Source organism: Protomyctophum bolini (assembly GCF_963924005.1).
Source record: "Protomyctophum bolini genome assembly, chromosome: 6".
NCBI lineage: Eukaryota > Metazoa > Chordata > Actinopteri > Myctophiformes > Myctophidae > Protomyctophum > Protomyctophum bolini.
Genome location: NC_137867.1, coordinates 6178528 through 6192977, shown reverse-complemented (window position 1 = coordinate 6192977; position 14450 = coordinate 6178528). Strand labels below are relative to the sequence as shown.

The following is a 14450-nucleotide window of genomic DNA, read 5'->3' as shown; positions in this document are numbered from 1 at the left end:
TATTTACGGCAAGAGGAGAAGAAAAAATAAAGAGTTCATTCATGCTACGGTCGGGTGGTGTTTTCTTCGTGTTTTCACATCTGAGTTTCAATCTGAAGAGAAGCAAAATGCCTTTCGTTTACAATTTCTGGATTATATATATATTTATTTGAGAGGTAATGTTTTATTTTATGTTTACTTGTTACGGTCGGATGTTTTATTGTAAGCCTAATTAGTTGTGTGTCACTGCTTTCATGAAGGCTGCTACAATTGGGTGAAAGCAACAATTGTTGGTAATTTAAAATACATTAGACCAATCCAAGGCTCCAAGCATGCGTTTCTCTCTGCTATATCGTTGTTTAAGCCAAATTAATTGTGAGTCACTGCTCGCATCGCATCGCATTGCGCATCGCACGAAGCGTTGACGACCGAAACAAATTAATTTCGAAGCGTCGATCATCAAAAACGTGATCGAAGGTCAGCCCTATCTTATATGAGGCGATCTAAAATCCCCCTATGGAGATTACAATGCAAATAAAAAGTACACGAACCTGGGGACTGGCGCCCTCTACTGACAGTGACGTCAGGACTTCGGTGCTCTATATTTCTCCTATCGCCAATCACGTGAAGAGAGACCAGCGCATTCAGGACCTGGAAACTATACAGATCTACATCTATAACAATGGTTCTGAAACATTTTAATGTCAAGAACCACCGCATGGATCCATTATTTGGCCATGGGCCCCATTCTTTGAAAGCATGTTGTGCCAGGAACCACCATGAGAGAAGATTTTTCAAAATTAGCAGTGACATCATGGTTTTCCATACATGGACATGAAAGGGACATAGACAGACATACAGACAGACAGACAGACAGACAAGGAGATCTCCATATATGCTTATTAAAACGGACACAGAGGCAGACATACAGAGATGGAGATTGTTGATTTCCCGTTCCGGACAATGCTCCTCCGACTGAATTCACACTCGGCACAATAACACAATAAAACACTGGCAGGTTTGTATCTAGATTCTAGACAATACAAACGGTAGAGGTTTGAAGTCGATTGCTCGGACGGTGCTCGAGTTATGTGCGAAAGAGCCAGCATTTATAGATAAAATGTCACCTTCACTTGTCACCTATACATTTGTGTTATTTACAGCTTAGCTTTCAACACCATTGTCGCAGCAAGACTTGACACAAAGCTCAGAGACCTAGAGCTATATACCCAAAGCATGTGCGACTGGATACTAGACTTCCTGTCGAACCGCCACCAGGTACATTCACCCATTCACACACACACACACACACACACACACACACACACACACACACACACACACACACACACACACACATCCATACACCAATGGCGGAGGAAACCATGCAAGGCATGCACCAACCTGCTCACCGGGAGCAATTAGGGGTTCTACCTCCTGAGCCACTGCCGCCCGAGGCTACCATCAGACTGTTGAACAAGGCATGACCACCACCGGGCTTTCCTCGTCCATCGACTTGTGGATTATACCAGTTTCTAAAATGACCAGTCCCAATTCATAATAATAATAATAAAACTTTATTTGTATAGCACCTTTCATGACATGAAATGCAGCTCAAAGTGCTTTACAGAACAATGGCGAATAAAAAAGAAAAGCCAGGCAACGACATTAAAAATAAACAAGCAGTAATGCAATACAGTGAGGACATGAATAACAAAAAATTATTAGGGATGTCCCGATCACGTTTTTTTTTTTTTTTTTGCCCCCATTCCGATCATTTGATTTTGATCATCTGCCGATACCGATTTTTCGAGATCCGATGTTTATATTTTTATAACACGTATAAATAACACGTAAGGCATATCACAATAGTAAAATATCCAAAATCACAGAGAATATCCAGCCTAATATCATGATATAATATTGATACTAGGGATGTCCACGATCACGTTTTGTATATCCCCCCATCCCCCCGAGGGGTCATACCTATGTTCCCTCAGCCCTATGTTCCCTCAGCACTATGTTCCCTCAGCAGTATGTTCCCTCAGCACTATGTTCCCTCAGCACTATGTTCCCTCAGCACTATGTTCCCTCAGCACTATGTTCCCTCAGCACTATGTTCCCTCAGCACTATGTTCCCTCAGCACTATGTTCCCTCAGCAGTATGTTCCCTCAGCCCTATGTTCCCTCAGCACTATGTTCCCTCAGCACTATGTTCCCTCAGCCCTATGTTCCCTCAGCACTATGTTCCCTCAGCACTATGTTCCCTCAGCACTATGTTCCCTCAGCACTATGTTCCCTCAGCACTATGTTCCCTCAGCTCTATGTTCCCTCAGCCCTATGTTCCCTCAGCACTATGTTCCCTCAAGTGCAATTAATAATTAATAATTATTTTTAATTCATCAACTTATTAATAGTGTGATAAGTGTAGTAGTGTAATAGTCTAATAAGTGTAGTAGTGTAGTAGTGTAATAGTGTAATAAGTGTAGTAGTGTAATAGTGTAGTAGTGTAGTAGTGTAATAAGTGTAGTAGTGTAATAGTGTAATAAGTGTAGTAGTGTAATAGTGTAACAGGTCATCATTAGAAATTAATTTCGTCCAAAAGGGGTTAACTATTTGTGAGCGTGTAACATGGAACATGGTTACTTTTTAAGTTCTCGAAAGATAAAGTATTGTTAATTATCTGCATTAGTTAGAAATAGAAGTCTACACAATTACAGAATAGAATAATTAGATGTACAATACAAATAAAAATAAAAGATCATACCTGAGTGAAGTGAGGGACACTCTTATCTTATCTTATCATCTTACAACATCAATTACAACATATTTGTTTACGCAACACTTATTACACTATTAAACTATTACACTACTACACTAATTACACTATTACACTACTACAATAATTACACTATTACACTACTACACTTATTACACTATTACACTATTACACTACCACACTAATTACACTATTACACTACTACACTTATTACACTATTACACTACTACACTTATTACACTATTACACTACCACACTAATTACACTATTACACTATTAAACTATTACACTACTACACTTATTACACTATTACACTATTACACTACTACACTAATTACACTATTACACTACTACACTAATTACACTATTACACTACTACACTAATTACACTATTACACTACTACACTAATTACACTATTACACTACTACACTTATTACACTATTACACTATTGCACTACTACACTAATTACACTATTACACTATTACACTACTACACTAATTACACTATTACACTATTACACTACTACACTAATTACACTATTACACTACTACACTAATTACACTATTACACTACTACACTAATTACACTATTACACTACTACACTAATTACACTATTACACTATTACACTACTACACTAATTACACTATTACACTACTACACTATTACACTATTACACTACTACACTAATTACACTATTACACTACTACACTAATTACACTATTACACTACTACACTAATTACACTATTACACTACTACACTTATTACACTATTACACTATTACACTACTACACTAATTACACTATTACACTACTACACTAATTACACTATTACACTACTACACTAATTACACTATTACACTACTACCCTAATTACACTATTACACTACTACACTAATTACACTATTACACTACTACACTAATTACACTATTACACTACTACACTTATTACACTATTACACTACTACACTAATTACACTATTACACTACTACACTAATTACACTATTACACTACTACACTTATTACACTATTACACAACTACACTTATGACACTATTACACTTATTAGGTTATTACACTATTACACTTAATAAGTTGATCAATTAATAAATAGTATTAGTAGTATTATTTTAATTAACTAATCAATTACTATTATTAATTATTGTTGTTTTTAATTAATTAATATTAATTATTGTTATTAATTGTTATTTTAATCAATTCATTAATAATTATGTTTGTTCAATTAATGAATGCTCGAATGAATCAATTATAATGCATTAATTAATTAATTGATTCATTGATAATTACACTTGGTTGAGGGAACATATATAGGGCTGAGGGAACATAGGGCTGATGGAACATATAAGGGCTGAGGGAACATAGGGCTGAGGGAACATCGATCCCGCTCCCGATTCGATTGTGATCATTTGAAAATGACGTGATCGGCCCCCGATTTCCAATCACGTGATTCTGACGTGATGAAAGGCACTATACTCTACTCCTCAGATCAGTTTACATCAGTGGTTCTCAGCCTTTTCACACCAAGTACCACCTCAGAGTACTCATGCCACACTACGCCTCTTTATAATGTCAGCCATTCAGTAAATGGCAACCTCTAGTTGCTTATTGCTTTAAAAAGCAACTTTGCGTGGACTACTGTATGTGGTTGAACTTGCCACTCGCTTGCACCTTAATCTCACCTCAATCGCAAAACGCACGGTTGTGAACATGCAGTATACCAACTGCTATATGCTCATGGACTTTATTAATAATAATAACTCACGCACATAATGTTCGGATGTACTGTATATGATATGTGTAAATAATGCAGATAGATACCTTGTTGTCTTTCTTTGATTCCTACTTTTTTTTAATTCCCTTGGCCCCCAGAACTGAATTTGAGGTTTAAACGTGAGTAATTACCATCCCCTGAGACCCCAAACGACGCCTCTGATCACCTATACACGCTTGTCTAACACGGCAGACAGAAGAAATGGCAAGCAGGAGAGCAAGTAAAAAAATAAAAAAAGAACAATAGCATGTAGAGAGGGAGTTGTCCTCTGAATCCACTCACCAGCAAAACCCCAGAGACACAATTATTTCCCTTCCTTCTTTTTCTTGGACATGCTTTGGTTGCGCGTTTGTCAGATGAAGTGAGACTAAAGGGCTTTACTGTTTTGATTTCCCACGTTTTTCTTCTTACTGACTATAATGTCTGTGTTGTGATCCAACAAGCGGAGCAGACAGACGTCTGGCTGGATGCAAAGAGATCGCCCTTCCTTCTGGTGCGTGAGCAGTGCTGGAGAAAGTACTAAAAATAATGTTTTACTTAAGTATAGTCAAAGTATAAATACTTGCAATAAATGCTTACAAGTAAAAGTCCCGAATTAAAATTTGACCTGAGTACATAAGTAAGTACATTTTGATGACAATACTTTTGTATTGTCATCAAAATGTAATTATAAGTAAGTAAAAGTATGCATTATGCAGAATGTCCCATTTCACAATATTAAAGATTATATATATATATATAGCAGGTAGTAGTAGCAGATCGGTTATTTTCAAATGTTTTATAATAATAATCAAAATCTACAAAGTAACTACGTTTTCAAATCATTGAGTAAAAAGTATGCCTCTGAGATGTGGTGGAGTAGAAGCAAAACTATTGGAAATTGGAAGCACAAAAGTAAAGTACAAACAACTCAAGATTGTACTTAAGTACAGTACTTGAGTAAAAGTACTTAGTTACTTTACACCACTGACACAGGCTGCAACGACCACAGTAACCTTACGGTGCTTTGAACCCACACCCGCACACTGAAAACAACTTGCTTCGCAGACTGAATAGTGCATGAAGAAAGAAAAAAGAAAAGAAAAGAAAAGAAAAGAAAAGAAAAGAAAAGAAAAGAAAAGAAAAGAAAAGAAAAGAAAAGAAAAGAAAAGAAAAGAAAAGAAAAGGAAAGGAAAGAAAGAAAGAAAGTCAGGGAGGGACAGCTATATGTGAGAATGTCAAAGCGTGCTTTGCGTGTGACGGTAAGAGCAGCTTGCGTGTTTATCGCCGTCAGAGAAAGGAGTGCGTAAGGCTGTAAAAATGACTAAATGTCCAAGTCATTTCCTCCGCGTCTTGCATCGACTGATAGAGGAACAAAGCCACAATGTACATACAGTACACTGCCTTATGCAATGTGGACAGTCTTTAATGGTGTCTACCGCAAAAAAAATAACATTAAATCCTTATATACAGTACTAATGTTGTTCAGCTTTATATACTGCATAGTGCACACTAGTACTACACATACAAAATATATGTTACTGTAAGTGTAAATAGGAGAATATCTACAAATGTCTGTATCGAGTGAAATGCACCAACAGTAGCCGCGCTCGTGCACACGCACGCACGCACGCGCACGCACGCACACACGCACGCACGCACGCACGCACGCACGCACGCACGCACACACACACACACACACACACACACACACACACACACACACACACACACACACACACAGATATTTGTACTTGCCTTTTTCCCTCTACACCAAACGTGTTGTCTGTTTGGAGCTAGTCCAAAATTGTGACTTCAACATACAGTAGCTAACTTCCACATTTAAAAATAAGAAGATTTTGAAGATTTTGAAGATTTTGAAGATTTTGAAGATTTTGAAGATTTTGAAGATTTTGAAGATTTTGAAGATTTTGAAGATTTTGAAGATTTTCAACCTGTGTATGTTTTTGTGTATGACATTATATTATCGTCATAATATAGTAAAATCTTTCCAAAGTTTCAAACATGACAAAAATACAGAAATAGCAGATCTTCACGCTCACAATGTGCCGCAGATTGTAGAAAAAAGCGTGTGTGTGCGCGTGTGTGTGTGCATGTGTGTGTGTGTGTGTGTGTGTAGGGGGGGGGGGGGGGGGGGGGGACAAGGAAAAAAAGGTTGGGAACCACCGACCTTTGCTACAGCAAACCCACCCATCTCCTAGAAACTCAGCCTGTGATAAACTCTTGTTTGTTTTACCCTAAATTCACAATCCTTTGACATTGCAAAAAAGAAAACAAACATCGGGTGGGGCGTAATTTCCTCTTAACATGTTTGGAGATTAGTTTGATCTTGACAAGTGGACCAGAACATCATGCGGAGGCACGGCAGCAATTACTCTGAGGTTCAAAGTGAGAGGGACGCGCGTTATTACCAGTCCTCTATGGATCCATTAATGAGTCTGACCAGGGGAAGCCCGCACTGCTGGGAGAAGGACATAATATATAAGAGAAGGTTTGCATTATAACAGTGTCAAAATACTTAAGACTTAAGTATGATTTCGAACGCACGTATTTTACTGTACTGACGTAGAGTAACAAAGTAACAATGTTTTCCCCTATTCTGGGGCAATCGTTCTTTGAAAATAGCAGATCTACAAGCTACTGTACATAGATCCATGGCTATTTCCGGGGTAAAAGGCCTATTGCATATAGACCCGTACGTGGTCAATCACAATTCGTTGCATCATCACATGTTGTGAGTGTGTAGATTCGCTATATCTTCTACTTAAAAACAATAATAATAATAATGTCCGGTTGAACACAGCGTTTGAAAACCACTGATGAAGTGAATATTCACTTTTCTAATTGCCACCTCAAGCTCACAGAAGCACATTAAAGTGGATACAAAGTCAGGGATTACTTATAGCTACGAAAAAGGAGAGGTCGATAGCCAATAAATCCAATATGAAGCATGCATGAACATGCACACCAAAAAGACAAATTACAGTGGATGTTTGCCCAGGACCCAAACTAGTGAAAACAGCAGATCTACAAGCTCACAACGTGCCGCTTCACGCCACGTTGTGAGCTTATAGATTTCCTTTTTTCAGAATGTTTTTTGAAAATGTTTTTCAAGTAATAAAAATTAAAAGCAAAATGTAGGAAACAAAAAAAAAAATCAAGGGACCCATACAAAATATGCGTGCAACCCACATGTGGGTCCCGACCCAGTGTTTGGGAACCCGTGATCTAAATGACATTCTGTGACATGCTACTAGCGTGTGCTATATAGGATTGCAGCCGTGGATGTGACCTGCAGAGCAGAGCAGGTGCAACGTTATCGGGAAACGTGCGGGATTGGGGTGGCGGAACACATTCCTCCACAGAGCACACAAAGAGCACAGGTGTTAGGTTGTGAAAGGGAAAGTGTGCACAAGCCTCAGCCACTTCTAAAAGACACACTAATGACTCATTATGCAGTTTAATCTGAAGTGTGCAAATGGGACCAGAGGGGTCCATTTTTTTGGTTCCATGTATGCACACCCCAAGAGTCAAGCGTGGATAAATGCACACTGAGGATTTTAATGTGTAGAGCTTAAACATTACCCCATGTCATTTCAGGTCTTTCTCTGGTATGGGTGTGTGGGTGCGGGTGTGTGTGTGTGCGTGTCGTGCGTGCGTGCGCGTATGCGTGTGTGAGGACGACTTCTAGTTTCCAATAACGTTAAAATCGAAACAGCAATGTTATCGTCCGCTCCAGCTATGCATATACTTCTGCGTAAGACAAACTGTGATCTGACCGGCAAAGCTTACTCCACGACACAGATTCTAGATCTGTGTCGTGGAGTAAGGGACCCCCCCCCCCCCAGCAAAACTAACCTGTGTTCACGGAGGACATAAAACTCTCAAAATGATTAATTTAAAGACGGGGCGAATAGCCTTCCAGCGGTCTCGATATCCAGCGCTTTATACTGCTCTTGTAAATGTGGTAACGTTTTATTGGAGGCTAAATGCAAGATAATCATTTAGGTGGTCAAGCAGCGCTCGAACAAATGACAGACCTGTGACAGATTGATTTTTTAGTTTGGTAATTAAAGGTTCAGACCGTACCGAAATAAACACAGCAAGTGCAGGGTTATGATTAGGTCTTTGAAGGGGCAGATAGGCCTGTAGAAGCTAAAGACTGGACTATATTTAGAACGGTGCGCCCTTGGGCTTCGTAAAACATGAAAAGTAAATGTCTGGAGGAAAAAAGACAAAAAAAAATAACACTGAACAAATATTTAAAGCTGCAATGCAGAACGTTTTTATGTCTTTTTTTTTAATGCCAGTGAGTGTGGTTCTCAAAGTGGGGTCCGGGGGAACACCCACTGCGGGGGTCCTTCAGAGGGGATCCAGGGGCTCTCTCCAGCTAAATATATATTTTTACTATAGCCTTGAAATCTGTTAAACCACTTTAAACATAATCTCTGCTGTCGGGGAGAAAATCACCTAACTACAAAATGTTCATTTTTCAGGAAACTAAAAATATAGATTTTTCAGGAAATTAAGAAAACCTTATATTAAAAAAAAAATTGCATACTGCCTCATCAAAGTTGTTATTGTGACCTTATATATTGTCAATTACTTGCATGAGAGGTGGCGGAGTAAGCTGCTTTAGCCAATTGAGGTTTTGTTCGAAGCGCTTTTTAATTGGTTCAATATTGTAACTACTGTAACACAGAGGTTAGGGTGTTCAATAGCAGTGATTTATGAGTTAGGTGGCGTCCTCCCCGACAGCGACGACACATCAGGCATTTTAACCCATTCTGACCTGAGATCAGATTCATACGAGGTTTCCACTGGACACACACTGGTCTGATGAACCCATTCTGACCTGAGATCAGATTCTAAAAATGACAGTCGTTCTTCGATTTAAAAAAAAATAGCAGACCTACAAGCTCGTAGCGCGCCACTCGGTGGCGCGCTATGAGCTTGTAGATCTGCTATTTTTTGAAAATCAATAGCTAAAGCATAACATGATGCTAACACCCAAATGGGTTCCCCTTCAGAATGGGTTAAAATAGACTTTCAAAGTCATCAACATTTTATTTTATTTTATTTCATTTCATGTTGATATAAATAACATAAATAACACAAATCTTGCATGGGAGTCCCGGGCACAAAAACAAAAGAGGCAGCAACATTTTCAAATCAATTGAGATTATAGTGCCACATTTGTCTCAAGACACTTTAGGCACCGTAGTTTTTTTTATTAAAGGAGCACTTTGCTCATTATAAGATGGCACCATTTGTGTCTCAGAGACAGAAGCAAGAACAATGGCTTCTTTTTCAGCATGATAACCTTCCAGGAAGAGAAAGGCTGTAGTTTCTAATGCCTTAGATTCCACATCGATGGTGTCACTGGTAGGCAGGTTTCTGAAGTGGCCACAGTCCACCAATGAGACGCAGAGCGAGTAGACAGAAGTGGTGCCACACTATAATGAGCATGGGTGACTGAGGACAAAACGTGTGGTTGACATACACCTTTAATTCAATTGTGATTGCAATGAAGGATGCACTTATAGGCACTGGCTTGGGGTTGTGAATTGTCACTTATAAGTTCTTAATGTCAGATGATTAACAACAACAAAAATCACACTCGTGTGAATTGAGGGGTAACATTCCGCGCTCAGTCAATCAAATCATCACAGATGTCATTCCGACCAATCACTTTGGGCGTCTTCACTTTGATGCCCTCACTTTTATCCTCAATATGTACTTTGCTCAGCCAATCGAATCATCGCTATGGGGTGATCAGCCAGTCATCAGCCAATGTTTGTGTTCACACAAACCCTCAAAGCTGGGCCTCAAAAATAGCATGCAGAATTATATTCAAAATAATGATTCCGTGAATAACAGTGGGAAGTTGTCCCCTAGCCATGGAGAAAATTAACTGGAGTTTTCAGTCTGAGAGGCTTCTCCGTGATAAATGACAGCAATCGTAGCTACTTTTGCTATTTCTCTAGTTGTATCTAGATCCATCTGCTTCTATCGTGCCTTCTATGTCGGGGTTCAGTAAGCGTATAAATATAAAGATGTGACTCCAGTCCAGATAAGTGGTGATCTCATGTCATATCCTATGTAACAGTGAGACATATCAGACGAACAGAAGCAGTGACAAAACAAGGGGGGGGGGGGGGGGGGGGGTGATCAAAAGCAGCTAGAGGAATGGAAGTTGAAGTTACTTGAGTAAATGTACTCAGCACTTGAGTAAATGCACTTAGTTACATTCCACCACAGCCTAGGGAGGGCACACAAAATTAACTGAAGTGTGTGTTTAAGAGCGGGAGGTAGGGATCGGGAATAATCTCCAACCGCCACCCCCCCCCCCACTCCACTATCACGCTCCTTGTCTGAGTCTTATCCAACTTTAGCCGCGCACACAACTAGAGGTTAATTCTTTTGACCCGATACAAAACTCTCCCTGTCGTTATTGGACATTTCTGTCGCTGACAGAAGCTTTCAGAGCCTGTTTGTTACGGACCAAACATGTCGGAGGAAAGCGCAAAGAATTCCAACCATTTCGTCGGGGCCTTCGGTTTGCTCCGGCCAAGTGAGCCAGCTATTCATAGCCGCGGCGGCGCGCAAGCTAGCATTTGCAATCCGTCTGTCAAGCTATCAGTTTCATTCTACCGCGCCACGTGATGCCATTTTGGGACCACAATCTACACTAAAATGTAATGCTTACAGGTCCAGTTATAGATGTGGTATAAAAGGTCCATTTGGTTCTCCCATGATGATCCCTCATGGGTGTCCCTGGACACTTAATTAATAATAATAATAATAATAATAATAATGATAATAATAATATCTCAGGTTGATATAGTGCTTATCTATACTTATACTCTAAGTCGCTTTACATGTGGGAAAAGGAAATCACCTTTATTACGAGTAAGACGCGCGAACGCGGGAAGCGAACGCAGATCGTAAATTGCAATATTGTGCCCATATATGGAGCTGAGTGGACCTGGCCCCTTGCACGCGCACACACTCTCTCTCTCTCTCTCTCTCTCTCTCTCCCTCTCCCCCATACGCCCCTACCCCCCCCCCCCCCCCCACACCCCAGGTCATAAGCCCACTTCTCAGAGCTTTAGGCTACAGTGTGGGCAGCAGTAAAACCCTGACCACGATGGGATGTTTATTTGTCGAAGCTCTTATTGGCCGTGTTTGCCCAGGGCAAAAAGGTTAAAACGTTACACATGCATGCCTATATAGGTGAACTCACTCTTAACCCATTACAACCAGAGGACGAGACACACGCCGTCCCCTGCAGCGCCCACATCGTCCCTGGCCGGGAATCGAACCCAAGGCCCTTCTATAGCCGTGCGGGCCACAGCGCTATACCGACTGCAGGCTCCCACTATACCCACTATTCTGATATCTATAATCTGTAAATTAACTGCTATAGAGCGGGTTTGTTCAATCACAGGGGACGTCTCCCCGTCTGTATACAGCTCTTATTTGTGTCCAAGGTGGGACACCATTTTCATCCAATCAGTAGAGAGAGAGAACGTCCCGTTATATACTGAACAATCACTGTGATCGCAATGAGAATATAATACAGTATAACAATCATTTTAACACAAACATTATATAGCACTGCCTTTGCCAAGGTTTCCTGCATCAGTTTATGATCTATATACCCGTGCTGGACAGGGGCGGGAGAAGGGTGGGAGTTTGTGTGTGTGGGGTGGGAGTTGGGGGCGGCATGGCGCCCCCCCCCCCCCTACTCCCCCAACGTGTGACAGGAAACAAAACATGGCCCTCTTGTGACTGCGGCCTGTTTGAGGTCACCTTTCAAAAGCCCCAGCGTCCTTTAACCCATTCTGACCTGAGATCAGATTCGTACGAGGTTTCCACTGGACACACACTGGTCTGATGAACCCATTCTGACCCGAGATCAGATTCTAAAAAATGTCAGTCGTTCTTCGATTTTTCAAAAATAGCAGACCTACAAGCTCGTAGCGCGCCACTCGGTGGCGCGCTATGAGCTTGTAGATCTGCTATTTTTCAATAGCTAAAGCATAACATGGTGCTAACACCAAAATGGGTTCCCGGTCAGAATGGGTTAACTTTAATGCCAACATCACCCACATGCCAGTGGGTGAAATTAACCAGGCACGTTTCGTTTAGTATATTCCTATTGTGGCATTGATATTTTTTTACTGAAGTTGAGAAGGAGTACTTTTTCACAACTCTGCCGACAACATCGCTGCACTCCCCCCCCCCTCCCCCCCCTCCCCCCCAACCACACACACACACACACACACACACACACACACACACACACACACACACACACACACACACACACACAACCACAGAGCTACAAGTCATTAACAGGAAGTGTTTGCTGGTTCTGTTCTTCTCTAATGACGCAGAGGAATTCTCTCTACTCTCCATTGTCTTCTTCCACGGCTGCACTTCCTCTACCAGTGGTTCTCAATTCTTTTCATGTCAAATGTCTCCCCAAATGAATATTATATGCATTTGGCCCACGGAGCCTCATATGAATGGCCAGATTCGGCTTAAGATCGGCTATTTCTGCTTGTTTTTTGCCTGACATTTCCGACCATTTCCAACAACAAACACAGTCAAATATAAATGTTGGAAAAATGGAGATACAAGGTTTCTGCCCGACAGCAACGATCTGCCAAAAGGCCCTGTGCGTCAGTGTGCTGCCAGCGTGCAGCCGGCGCTGCAGGCTTCATCAACAGGACAGTTTCTTTTTTTTCCTTTTCTCCGTCTTTGTCTTTGCAAATAAATATATAGGCCTGTAGTATCACATTAAACAGGTGCAGTCACTATATGCAGTGTGGCCTCAATAAGCACCCTGAATGGCTCTATTGAGACCATATTCCAACCAGTTTCAGAGAGTCCTGAATGCGTTTTCTCCATTTATTCACCGTTTTATTCACTGGTATATCTAGTGTGTGCCTGTGAACGTGCACGTCGTCCAGTGACTTTTGGATCTAAAAGCGAGGCTAGGTACAAAGGAAGGAAGCTTACCACACACTGCCTAATAAATTTATATACATAAATAAATAAATACATAAAAGACAATGTTGCTCTGCGAGAGATGGCCAACGCACTTTTTCATAGAAAATACAATGACGGGTGAGATAACCATCAGCCAGTAATAAATTGCAGAGCACTTTGGTATAGACTGCTTCAAGGGGCTTTAGCGTGGAGAGTGAAGCATGCATGTATACAGCACATCAGCATAATCAAAGACAGACATTAGTACAGATTGAACAATAGTCTTTCTACTTGCAAGAGAAGAGTGCTGGCAGAGTAACAGCCTTCACATACTTAGGCAGCGCGTAGACAGTCAGGGCAGCACAGATGCAGACGCCAGAGCTAGAATCGGCAAAGGCAAGAGCCGCATTCATCCAACTCAAGAACATTTGGAGCTCTAAAGAATGAAGAACGAAGAACACCTGGCGCAGGGCCCTTGAGACAGACACCAAGCAGTGTGGACTGACGTGGAAACAGCTGGAAAAGAAGGCCCAGGATAGAGGACTCTGGCGGACTGTAGTCAACGGTATATGCTCTATATGAAAAGGAGCATACGTAATACTTGTTTCTGCAAAGAAAACCAATCTGTCCTCTTAATATGTTTGGCTTCATCAACAGGACAGTGGTCCAAGGCAAATATTGTTGCCCTCCTGGACAACATGCCTGGTCATACAGATCTGATGTTTGTGACGGACGTGGTCCCATGAGGGATTGTGAGAGTTCACACAGTAATGTACGTAACGCTCCACTTACTTGACATCTTTGTTTTTGAGACAACAGAGCTTGTTTGCGTTAGATTGTTGTGTCATCAGTGGACCAATATTTCCAAATCATATTGTGCAAATATGACTGTGAATCTGC

General features: G+C 40.9%; 1 protein-coding gene across 1 annotated transcript in view; it reads right to left on the bottom strand.

Annotated features, from left to right (window-relative positions):
- cfap299 (cilia and flagella associated protein 299) overlaps window positions 1-14450 on the bottom strand; it is a 117477-nt gene that overhangs the window by 56897 nt on the left and 46130 nt on the right. The window lies entirely within an intron of this gene.